This window comes from Gobio gobio (assembly GCF_949357685.1).
Source record: "Gobio gobio genome assembly, chromosome: 7".
Taxonomy (NCBI): Eukaryota; Metazoa; Chordata; class Actinopteri; order Cypriniformes; family Gobionidae; genus Gobio; species Gobio gobio.
Window position 1 is genome coordinate 5,631,883 of NC_137103.1, and position 13,636 is coordinate 5,645,518.

Sequence of the window (13,636 nt, forward strand, 5' to 3'; positions counted from 1 at the left end):
TCACTAAAACCCACCCAATTCAAGAAAAAAACGCCCAAAATTTGAACTGCCAAAATAATGTGATATAATTGTATTGCCATGTCAATCAAAGCTGATTAGCACCATTTTATCTCCTTAAAACAAAATAACGATGTCAAAAAAACAAAAAAAAATTCCCAGGAAAATTGATCAAAAAAGGGGAAAATCATTCATGCATGACTAAAATGTCAAAGTGGAAACTGTCAAAATCACAAAATTAACCGATGATTTTAACCCATAGAAAAATACATGCATCATTTTCAAATGTCAACAGTAAGAATAAACTTATTTAAGTGCAAAAAGTGCCCAATATAATCGGAATAAACAATGTAATTAGCAGGCATTACACACACATTACTGCACACACCACAGCCAAAATGTGTCATTCACTGATACTGCTGATAGTCCTACAACAAAAAATGAACAACGAGAATGCGTTTACCTTTGTGTCGTGCTTTAACTTCAGATAGAACTACAGTAACGTTATATCTTTCGTGAAGTACATATTTATAGAACACAACGTAGAACTTAACACAGTCCAAATGGATTAATCGTTGATTCAACCCTCTTTCAGCAGCTGTTGGGACGAGTACAGCGCAGTCTGGACGGTTTAAAAGGTACAGATCTCCTGGTCAGGCCAGTGTCCACATGATGATGGACAGGAGTCATATATTCGATTTAAATTCAAGTCATTCAATAAAGAGTCTTTGAGTCACAGGTGTAATCCACGTTTTGGAAGTTGGTTCACTCTCCCACTCATTAATGTAGATAACTTTCTTTATATTTATGCATAGCGATCATTTGATATCCAGCTACAATTTCGCGCTGAAAACCTGTCATGAATGAGCGCGAGTCGCGACTCCATGCTGATCGCTGATTGGCTGAAAGTGTGTGCTCGTCGGTGACGTCAACACCAACGCCAGCTGACTCTACGCTGAACGCTGAGCCAGTGTGTGTCATGATGCACACTTGAGTTTGTTATTAACCAATTATTCTATAAAATTTAGATGTTTGAAAACCACCAAACTGACTCCAAACCAGCCCAAACCCATTTTTAACCGCACAATCAAATTCAAAACCGCCCAATCTGGCAACACTGATTTCAGAGCGTCAATCACGTGATTCGACCTGACAGCTCGTCCTTGCTGTAGGAAGCTACAGACACTGTTTTTGACGTGATTTAACATTATGGGCCCTATTTTAACGATCTGAAACGCAAGTGTAAAAACGCGAAGCGCAAGTAACTTTGTGGGCGGGTCTCGGCGCTGTTGCTATTTTCCCGGCGGGATAAATGGCTCTTGCGCCCGGCGCAAATCTAAAATGGGTTGGTCTGAAGTAGCTTCATTATTCATAGGTGTGGTTTGGGCGTAACGTGAATAAACCAATCCGAGCGTCATCCAACATTCCCTTTAAAAGCAGGTGCGCAAGTTCCATAATGGATTGCTATTATTATGGCGTATTTACCAGGCGCACGCCAGGAGTGGTTCACAGCCGAGGAGACTGATGTGCTTGTTAGAGCAGTGAAAGACAGAGAAGTGAAGTTGTAATGTTGTACATTATGGTAAAGGTGATTTCACAGTCTTTTTTTTTTCAGTCTTTCAGTTTTTTCAGTAGGCTGTAAGCTAGATTTATGCCTATTTTTTCACATCTTCGTGGCACACCACAATGATTTCCGTCATGTGTTAATATTTTTTTAGTGTAACAATTTATGATTTGCAAAAATAACTGTTGCATCTGTGTAGATTACATGAGCAAAGTGTATGCGCGTTGTGCACGCTACACATTATGGTCAAGCATGCGCCCTTAAAATAGCATAATGAACAACGCGCAACGCGCCACTGACTTTAGACTAGGTTTTTTCTGGTCAGTGGCGCAATTGTTTAATGGAACAGCAAAATAGCACCAGGGATTGTTTGCGCCGGAACACGCCTCCTTTTTTGCGCTGAACCGCCCAGGTAGCGCAAGTTCATTCACTAGTTTAGCGACGTGCTTCTGTGGAGGGAAAAGCGCGCTTTGCGCGGGTGCAAAATAGGAATGACACATGCGTCGGTGTACAAAGTCAATTGCGCTGGGTGCAAGATAGGGCCCAATATGTTGATCGAACGGGTTGCAAAAATCTGCATATAATTAGGAAAGTGAGGATTGCGTTTATGCGTGATCTAACATAATATTTGATGGTGCCCAGGGCCCCTTAGATGTCATGAGCCCCTGGGCAAGTGACCAGTTGCCCTAATGGTTAATCCGGCCCTGACGGTTGCTAAGGGGCGGAAAACGAATGTTGTGGGAGGAGCCTATTTTACTAAAATGGCTATAACTGAACAACAAAATGAGAGTGTATCTTTACCAAACTTGGTACACATGTGTATGGGCTGAGTCTTTGGTCACAATAAAAAAAATTGCGACGATTGAACACTTGGTGGCGCTATAACACGAAAAATATTACATCCTTTCTATGGAGATGTCCCTAGCCTTTACAGAATTATTACACGTGAAAAACACTTTAGGGTTACAATTTCTTCATATTTTAAAATGAAACCATATGTTATTTGAACGATTCAGAAATAAATACAATGACATTTGTGAATAAAACAAATCCACAAATGTTTTTATGTCACAAACACAACTCTTCATTTGTGAATGGCTTCTTCTGCATTGGTGGATCTCTTCTTGCACATTTGTAAATCGTAGCACGTGGATTTTGAAACATTTCTAGCGTCTACACCATAGACAGTAAAATAAATGGACACAGCGACCCCATAGACTTCACGGAGAACAATTGAAGTCAGGTAGAAGCATCACTTCCTGATGGCTGAGCAGCCTCAGACTGAGCTTGAGGACGTAGATGTGACGTGATCAGCTTGTCTGACAGTTGTAAGTCTTCTAGTAGTTGTGCAGCGTAAAATCTGAATCACGTTGTTGAAATATTTTGTCCCGTTGCTTCTGGCTCTCTATAGGCTTCTCCTCATGCTTCTCCCTTGACTTTATCAGACTTTACGCCTCCACGTCCCCCCGATCGCCTCATAGACAGTAAAAGATTGCCTGTGAGCTTCTCCTCGGGTCTATACGGTAATTTCTCTACTATGCGACGAGAGACGTGTGGTTATGACGCAATCGTAGCCTATTTTTTACAAAAACGGCTTCTATGGGGCGATAGTGTCAGATACAAGGGCTGCGTCCCAATTCGCCTACTTATACTACGTCCTAAAAGTATGTGCTCTTTTTGTGAAGAAAAAGTACATACTTTTGAGTGTGTAGCAGAAGAGTATGTAAGCTTTGGGACATACTACTTTGTCATCTTTAACGGACTCTGTTACGTGCGTCCCGTCACCGTTTAAACTGTCAATCATCGTCACAGTTAAAATCCCCCACTTTAAATTTAATTTCCTACCGTATCGGAGAGAAATGTAGTCGCTCGTTGATCTGCCTTTCGTGGGTCTTTAGACTCCTCTCGTGTGTTTGCAAAGTTAATGGCCAAACGTATCATTACAAAAGTTCTCAATGCTGCTGCAGGTGAAATATAATGTGGATAATATTGAATAAATATATTTTCGTCAGGTTAAATACTGATAATTGCTCACTCAAACCACTTTATCTAACCCTCTCCACTTAACCGCCAGACTAGCGTAACCGTCATATTTGTAGTTTTTTAACACTTTTTATCCGCGTTTGTAGTTCTAATTGAATCCTCGTCCATCTCGCAATGGGTTGTGGGCAATATCAGCCGTTAGAGTGCGCATCGATCTGCACTTCGGATTCTGACCGGAAATAGTAGACCATCCGGGAATCTTTGGAATACTCTTTTCAACATACTACGATTTGGGACATACTAATTCTTTTTTCGAATACTATTTAGCACGGATAGTATGCGAATTGGGACGCAGCAAAGGTAATGGAGCCTTTTATATGCTGTTGTGTTTGTTTAGAAATAAAATATATAAATTAAACGTATTATTATTATTATTATTATTATTAACACAACTGAAGATGCATTTTAGATTTCATTTGTCTATTGACCAATTTAGGATTGTTTGTGTTGGATGAAACACAAAATAACAAGTCCGCTATCAAAGTATACACATCAACCTTTTGATATATATTTACTTTTTTCACATAAATGACAGATCTAACATTAAATGTGGATGTTACAGGGACTGATGAACACACACACAGCCTTATCCAGTGGAGAGTGGCTAATGAAGCTTTCTTCACTGGAAAGAGAAATGCTGCAATAAAAGGCTTCGAGTAAGTATACCATAGAAAAGAATAGAATTTATTACAGCACTTTTTGATTCTTGATCTCTCCTCACTTGTTGCAGAGCTTTTGTGGTGGAGCAGGGCCTGAAGGGAAAAGTAGTGGCCACATTTGTAAAAACAAAAATGGGGAAACCTAAAACAGAAAAATAAAGTATAATGTTTTTGTTACTACTAATGCAACAGTTAATGACGTAATGGTGTAATTAAAATGAGTGACTTTGTATTGTGTTTGAACATTTCTGCAGGATCTGAAATGTCCACAGACAGGGCTGAGCACTGAGGGTGGAGAGAAGCCCACAGAAGCTCCTGGAAGTGGTTCAGTGCCATGGATGAGGCAGTTGGGGCAGACCCTCCATCACTCCTCCTGCCCTAATTGCCTCATCTGGCCCGGATGTTGCTGTGGCCTCTTCATCCTCTGAGCCCTGAGCCAGTGAGGGGGGTAAAGAGAAAAAGAGGAGCTAATCCGGGAGATGGAGGAAAGGGAGGCTGAGAGAGAGAGAGAGAGAGAGAGAGAGAGAGAGAGAGACCGACCAGGGAAAGGGATAAACAATATCCTGCCCTTCTTGATTTAATTGCAAAAAAAATTTCTTTTTAATACATTTTTTTTTTAATGGAAAGCATCCTCAAATCAATCGCACACATATCTGTAGAAAACAAGCATTCATACTCCAAAAAAGTATTTATACTTTTTTTTATAGTCAACATACAATTATAATAATTAAATATATCTCAGAACAAACAACATATTTTATTTGTATGCATTCCAGACATTTGATATATTTGCTGATATTTTCTTGAGGTTGATATAAGTTAATTGAATTGATTATCTGATCATGACTGTTGTAAGACACCAAACACTTCAAACATAAGCAGAGCATTATTATCTTCTATTATCTCACCACTAAATGTATATAGAATGCGAACACAGCTCAGGGATACCCAAGTCTGATCCTAAAATAACTTGATGACATGTTCAGGTGTGTTTGATTAGGACAGGTTCAGGCAATCGTCTCTCCTCTCTCTCTGTTGCTTCTTGCTCTCTCTCAGCCTCCCTCTCCTCCATCTCCAGGATTAGGTCCTTCAGCTTTCTCAGACGCAATGCTGATGTTTTCCAGCTGCTGTTTGAGAGCTGCCGGTTTAACACTGTGATACACGACCTGGAACAACAGTTGCAAAACGCCTGCTCTCATCATGTGTTCATTACCGATTCCAAACCGCTTTCACACTTGAAATGTTACAAGGAAAGATCACCCAAAAATGAAAATCATTTTTTATTTACCATATAAAAAATATGGTAATAGAATGGATAATTAGTGTAAGATTTTTGCCCATCTTTTGGAAAATACAGTTTTAAAATAAAAAATAAAAGGATTTTTACCAGTAAATGGCTGCAGAGCTCCACTATTTGCTATGTGCTATTTGACTGACTGAAAGACATCTTTTCACAAGTATTTTTCAGTTGGATTGATATCTAAATGTTAGGAAATCACAATTATAACAATTAAAATTAATTAATTTTGTCAAAGTGTATCATTTTTTTGTACTGAAATCTTTTTTTTTTCAATGTTATTTTATGATTTGAATCAAACCTGAACAAGAGAAAAGTTGGAGTCTTTAGAGTTTTTTCTGATTTCATCTGTTTTTCTTATAATCTACAAATGTAATCTACACTTCAGTGACTAACTGTAACAGAACAAAAATGAACAGAAATGAACAGTTAAATTACATATTGAGTAAAAAAATACACAACATGAACTTCAAAATGCAATGAACTGAACAGCAATAATAATCAATAACGTGTGTGTGTGTGTGTGTGTGTGTGTGTGTGTGTGTGTGTGTGTGTGTGTGTGTGTGTGTGTGTGTGTGTGTGTGTGTGTGTGTGTGTGTGTGTGTGTGTGTGAGAGAGAACAGTGTAAAATTCCATCCATTAGCCCAAAAACCGAAAACTAATGACTTGGTCAAAAGGAATTCTGATTGTAAGCCTTTTCAGCCTTTCGGTGAAGTTTTCTGACTTTATTGATATCTCATTTTAAATCTGACTCCATTAATAATTTTATCTGACTCCAATTCTAAGTGACTCCATAAAGTGTGCTACATTTAGAGTTTATCAGCTGATTTTATGATTAGTTGTGATTTAATTTAGATCGTTGATTTTCTTTGTATCTTCCTAGTTTTTATATTCGTTCATCGAGAGACCCTAAATCGCAGAGAGACAGACGCGTCCGGTTCGCGCGCTCACGGGCACAAAATGGTTACTTCTGTGATTAGTCAGAGGATGTAGGGTGAATATTTTACCTTTTAAGTGGTTGCACATGCTCACTCAACAAAAAGTGTAATTTTAGTAATATCTACGGACTACAACTTGCTAACCCAGCGATAGTCAGAAATCGGAATATCGCGCACGCTGCGCTCCATGCTTCAGTCGTGGCGTCATCGGTTTGATCTATCATAACCCTAGATATTTCGGTAATAAAGGACTCTACATCGATCCATACTAGAATAATGATTTCGGAACCAAACAAGAGAAATCAAGGTTAACATTTATTTTGGCCAGACAGGAAAAGTAAATACGTAAACAAGAATCCATGGTACACAACTGATCAGCGTAAAAACATAAAACACAATTGCAAAGCAATATGAAAATAATTTAAAAGAGTCATCATGTCTGGCACATCTACATGCAGTTTGCACGGGGGGTCTGACTACAGAATATTCCCCCAGAGAGTTAGAACATCCAGCCTTAAATACTCCAACTAGAACAAAAGGGCTGTAAATATTTGCAACACCCCCACCTGGTTTTGGGGGAGTGGATCAGATATCTTTGAAGAGACTACTCAAAGGAGAACTGAATTCTCATTAGTTTTCCAATCTTTCTAATACTACCAGTGACTGCAGTAAAAACTGAGACCATTTTACCATTCGCACTGAGACCTTTAGAAAGACATCAAACATGAAAGGGATAAAACAATAGATTTACAAAATACATCATCACTGATATATCTGCATTTGGTGACTTGAAACCAGGACAAGGAGAAGGCAAAATGGGGAGGGGGGAGGAAAGTTTGTCAGGGTGTTGTCACAGTTTCTGTGAGATCTTTTCCTCAAGATTAGTGACTTTTATTGTTCAATTACTGAGGTGTGTAGCTCAGCTTTTGTCTTAGCACCAAAACCGACTCTTACAACAGGATCATTTTACATTGTGGATGTTTTATGCATTGTTGGAAGTGTGCCACTTAATTTCTGTATGCGTGTTCTGTGTTGTTTCTGTTTTTGAGGAGGAATTTTGTCCATTTTCTTTTGTCCAGACCCTGAGTGTGACTTTTTTGTCACACAAACATAAAAACAGATTGTTGACAACCGTACAAAGTCTCATGCCATTTGGACAAAGGGAACATGTTTTTTATTTGAGCAAACGTGCTTTGGGGTCAGAAAAGGGTTAACACTGGGGATTTTACTGTGTAACCATATGATTTTTTTTTTTATAATTCTTTAAATAATTTATTTAAAAAGTAATTTATTAAAATTAATTTGGAAAATTGTCCTTGTCTTTAAATACGAAAACGTAGTTAGAAAAAGTAACTTGATTTGTAACTGTAACAGTTTTGGGTCTTGTTTGTGTTCATGTCTTTGTAATTATGCTCCTTGTCATGTTTCCTGGTTTTGTCATGTGTTATTGTTTGTCATGGTTTTATGTCTGTTCAAGTCAAGTCATCGTTTGTGTTGCATCTGTTCACTCTGTTCATGTTTTGGATTCACTGTAAATAAACTGCACTTGGGTTCATCACAACTTGCCTCCAGTGGACTAACGTCACAGAATACTCGACCATCTGCAATGAACCAATGAGAACATAACACATGAAGACAAGGGAATCACATGACAATGATCACATGACAAACAGGAACACATGACAAAACCAGAAAACATGAAAAGGAGCATAATTACAAAGACATGAACATAAACAAGACCCAAAAAACTGTTACAGTAACACATTCACAAGTTTTGCTGTGGTCTTGCTGGGATGATACCAACACTCAAAAGACAACATATGCTGGTCCACCAACACTCCAGCATCCCATGCTGCTCCCAACATGCAAAACAAACCTTATACTGGAGACCAGCAATGCTGGAAGAGCCCTCACAGCTGACTCAACTTCTGATGATAACACCTGTCAAACATTCATTATCCTCAATGGAATATCCGTCTGTTCCCTTTCGAAAGGGAACTCGTGCTGCGTCTCCTAGGGGTTATTATGGGGAATGCCTCCGACATGACGGTGTCTGAAGCATGAGTCCAAACCTGACAATGAACTTGACATTGACACCTGTGAAATACGTTATCCAGGGACGGACTGGGACTAAAAAATGGCCCTGGACTTTGACTAGGCCCGGCCCAAAGCAATCGGCGCGCCGAAACTCAACAACAAAAACATTAGCTACTGCATGTGGCATTTTACAGCTACATTTTTTAAGTTTAGCTGCTTTAACTACTGTAATCATTAAATGCTGCTTTGAAACAATGTGTATTGTGAAAAGCGCTATACAAATAAATTTGAATTTGAATTAAAAATGTAGCAACCTGAATATCACTTCCTTACATCATCCCTAGCAAGTAACTGTCTTTCTACTCTCATGTTCCATACTTACTTGCCCTGGATCTGCCTGTGGAACCAGCTCATCTTTCTGTCCCTCATCATCATCACTGATGGCATGTTGCTGCATAGCTGTCTCACTTCTTCACTGCTGCTAATATTTAACTGCGAGGTGCTGATGCTGGCTGTGCTGCTAAATGTAGTTTGCGACATTTAGCGGCTTCAGTATCTAAATTCCGCAATTTTTTTTTCTCTCGCCTTCTCAGCCCCACCCTTTTCTTTCCGTTTTTTACCCCCGGCTGCGTTATGCATATTGTTTGTTTGTTTCTATGCTTCTTCTATCTCAGTGTTTCCCAACCTTTTTTCAGTCATGGCACCCTTTGAAAATTCTCCATTTTGTGGCACCCCCTATCTTACGTTACGCTATAGGGGTATAACGGTACAGATTGCGCACGGTTCCGTTTGTATCACGGTTTAAGTTCACGGTTTCGGTACGGTTCAGTATTTGCGATGTTCAGGGAAAAAAGGACTAATGTCAAATAAAAAGAAAGAAAATAATAAGAACAAATAATTTAAATACAAGCAGCAGCACAAATAAATACCATTGAGCAAAGATACTAATAAAATAAACTATGCTTTTCAGGTTTTTCAGGTACGTCTAACATTAGTTTTCAGGTACAGAAATTGATCAAATGTAAAATAACATTGCATATTTGACTGTATAAATTAAAGATTAATCCTATTAAACTTACAAAAGCTATTCAATCAAAGGCAGTGAGTGATGTCCTTGTCTTTTGTTGTTTGACATTAAACAGACAGCAGTAAAGGCTACTGCCCCTTTAAGACCTAATGCTACTGCCCCTTTAAGACCTAATGCTACTGCCCCTTTAAAACCTAATGCTACTGCCCCTTTAAGACCTAATGCTACTGCCCCTTTAAGACCTAATGCTACTGCCGCTTTAAGACCTAATGCTCGGATATGCTTCGTCTTTCTTGACTGTATAAAGTTTACTTAAGGCATATACAGACTATGTCTGCTAGAATACTCATCAAGATGGACATGTTGACATACTTTTTGTGTGAGTTTGTCCGTTCAAGAGCGAGACTTGAAAGAGAACTCAATATTTGTGCGCTGAGAGACGTGTGCGCACTTTTGGATGAGCGCACAGAGACACATTTTCTCACAGCGCGTGCGACTTCTCATTCGCGTCTTCTGGCGCTACACCCGGGTGATGACGGCGAAAATGACTGGTCATATTCGAACATACGGCGAAACTCGAACAAAGTTTACAAAGAGAGAATGATTTGAAAAATTTTAATATATATATATACACACTGTATTTATTTGAAGGACTTTTACACGGCACCCTTGCTCTCGTCAGACGGCACCCTGGGCACCCCGGTTGGGAAACACTGTTCTATCTAACGTCTTTGCTGTTGGTTTCTTCCGTCTCGTCCACTTCTTCTTCTCCTTACTTGGTGGCCACGGCCAGTGCAGCTGGCCGTACTGGAGGACCGGACGTTCTGTGATTCTCCAGATCACACAGATGGCCAGTCCGCCCCTGACGTCATCCTCTTCTTGTTTTCAGGAGACTGTTTGGTTTGTACATGAGGGAGTTTAAAGCCCTATTCGGACGTGATTAATTTTACAAGATTAGATGGAGTAAAGTAATTTCACCACAGGATGTCTGTAATATTAATGGCCAATTCACACAGGATAAGAAATCTCAGAAAAACCTGCAGAAGTGGGAGGGGTAACTCAATTTACACACTGCTGTCACCTCCCTGTCATCGTGTACGTATTAAGTTGCATATGATCTATATACAACCTATATTTAACAGGTCCTATTGAACGATTTATTAATTCTATTAATTCAATTTTGATTGGATTCTTTTGGTAAAAGTCACTTACCTAAAGCTAAAAGAAGTTTTGTGCTTTCTAACAAGTGCCTTCGACCTTTTTGAGCTTTTTTTTTATTTATTTGAATGGTAAGCAGAAGAATAAGCAGAGTTTTGCCACACACTTGCCCCACTGCCGCAACTGAATGCTCCGTATTTGAAAAACCGTGGAAAACTACTTTTAAACAAAAAAATGACGGAATATTTACGTACATATTTACAGCGGGTCTATTCAGACGGGATAAGTATTACCCGAGGTAATTTTTCAGGACCTCAGGACCAGTAGTATTTACTGCCATTGTCCGTAATGATTATTGAGATGGCACATTTGGACGGTACTAAAATCACTGAGAAGCTCTGGTAATAATTACCCCACCTCTCCATGTCAAACTAATCCCGTCCGAATAGGGCTTAAGACACTCATAGCGACGCATTTGTGTCTGTTCTCGTGTGATTCCTTTCAGAGTTAGAAATTAGAAAGTTGAACTAATGCGGTTGATTAGAGGGGGTTAAAATGCACACTTTTTCATGATGCAGTCGCAGAAATTGTTCCACCTGGGCTTGAATCTCTCCTGAGGGATGAGAGTTGAGGGATGAGAGTTGAGTGCCTGCACTCCACAGCTTGGGTCCTGTGGCCGCCATTATGACGAGGCGGGATTGAGCGTGGGCTTGGTAGGCAGAGCAGAGACGAGTCAAACAGGATTTTTTTTTCACCTCCTCTTGTTGCCTCAAATATTAATATTGTTAACTATGTATGTTTCTATTCCTGAGGAATTAGAAAACTGTAGTAATTGTTGTTGTTGTTATTATTATTAATAATATTATTATTATATAATTTAGGAGTTATGGAAAGTTATGAGAACGACTTTATGGAAAATATTTTATTCTGGTCATAACTGCCCTGCTCCTGTGAATAACAGAGCTCCGCTTGGATAGCAGTATCCAGACGTTAGGCTTTTTCTGTAAGCCTCCTTGTTAAGCTGTCCTGAGCGTTGGCCGTTGTTAGGTCTCCTCTGGCTTTAGAGAGTTGTGCTGATGTCTCCGTCCTCAGTGCTCCGCTAGGCAGTATGCTAGGTTGCTCTGTGAGCCTCTTTGGCTATAAACTGGCGTTATAGAAGGTCATTCTTCTGAGGCTCCCGCTCCCTGGAGCTCCATCCAGACAGCAAGTTTGAGTTGTTAGGATTTGAGAAGCCTCCTTGGTAAGCTGTTGTGAGCGTAGGATGACGTTAGGCCGCCTCTCGCTTGAGAGAGTCGTCATGCTGAGGTCTCTGTCCTCAGAGCTCAGCTAGGCAGAACGCTAGGTTGTTAGGCTCTCTGTGAGCCTCTTTAGCTTCTGAATTTACAAAAGTGGAGAGTTGTCAGGCATCCTCTCATTATAGAGAGTCACTCTTTTAAGGCCTCTGCTCCCTAGAGCTCTGCCTGAATAACTGTTCCCCTTGGGCTTTGCAAAGCCTCCTTGGTTAGCTGTTTTGATTGTAGGACCCCAACAGGCCTCCTCTCACTTCAGAGAGTTGCCATATTCAGGCCTCCATCCCCAGAGCTCGGCAAGCAGTAGTGCTGAGTTTGGGCTCTTTGTGAGCCTCCTTGGTCACTGCTCTTGAACTGGAGCGTTGTTAGGCCTCCTCTAACTATAGAGAGTTGTTCTATTAGAGGCCTTCGCTCCTCTGAGCCCCACCCATTATTGTATCAAGCTGCTTGCCCTGTTATGTCGCTTCCTTGACAGGCGTAGGACTTGGTGTATTCAGCCATAGGCGTTGCTAGGCTTCCTCTCGCTAGAGAGAGTGATCTTACTGAGGTCTCCACTTCCCAGAGCTCCGCTAGGACAGCATTATGAGTTGTAGGCTCTTTGTGAGTCTCCTTGTAAGATGTCCTGAGTGTGGGGCATTGTTAGGTCTCCTCCTGATTTAGAGAATTGTCATGTTAAGGCCTCAGCTCCAAGAGCTCGGCTAGGCAGTTTGATAAGTTGTTAGGCTTTTTGTGAGCCTCCTTGGCTGCTTGGGCTTCATTGCTAGGCCTCCTCTCACTAGAGAGTTTTCTTATTGAGGCGTCCGCTCCCCAGCGCTCCGCTAGATAGCAATTGTGACTCTGAGCAGCACGAGTTCCCTTTCGAAAGGTTATGCATATAACCATGGTTCCCTGAGAATGGGGAACGAGACGCTGCGTCCCTTTGCCATGCTTTCGTTATTTCTACACACGTCTCCTTCAGACAAGAAGTGGATGATGTATTTCACAGGTGTGCTTTTATACTCATGGTCGCACCAGAGGTGGCGTTATAGGCTGCCGTCTGCCAATGTCAAGTTCATTGTCATGTTCATGTTCATGTTCATGTCATTCTTCATTTTACAATAATGGTCCAGGTCACTAGTAGTTCCTGCAGAGTGACTAAGTAATGCTTGTAATTAGTGATGCACTTTATGACTTTGAGATTAAAAAAAGACAATTTCTCACATCTCAAACACGTCAATGTTGTGATTAGTAATTCATTAGTAATTCTTTATAATTTGTTATAGTTATCTATTAGTTTTTAGTGATGCCAATCCCATTCAGTAATTATTGATTACCTAATAATGAACTATCTTAGTCCTAAATTTGATATTACTTACTGATTAGTTAAGCTTCTTTCTATATTAGTTAATAGTAGTAGCTGAAGTGTTGATGTAGTTCTACTCATTAGTCTGCATTACTTCCTCTATAGTTACCTATTAATGGCAGACCATTATTCTAAAGCGTTAATGCTTGTTGTTGTCTACAAATCCATCTTGGAAGTAGCAATTATAAAAAATGTTTGCATCAAATACAATACATATACAGTTTAATGTCTACAGTGGATAGTGTCTGGAGCTCATGCTGTAGTTTATCAGGGTTTCTGTAAGAA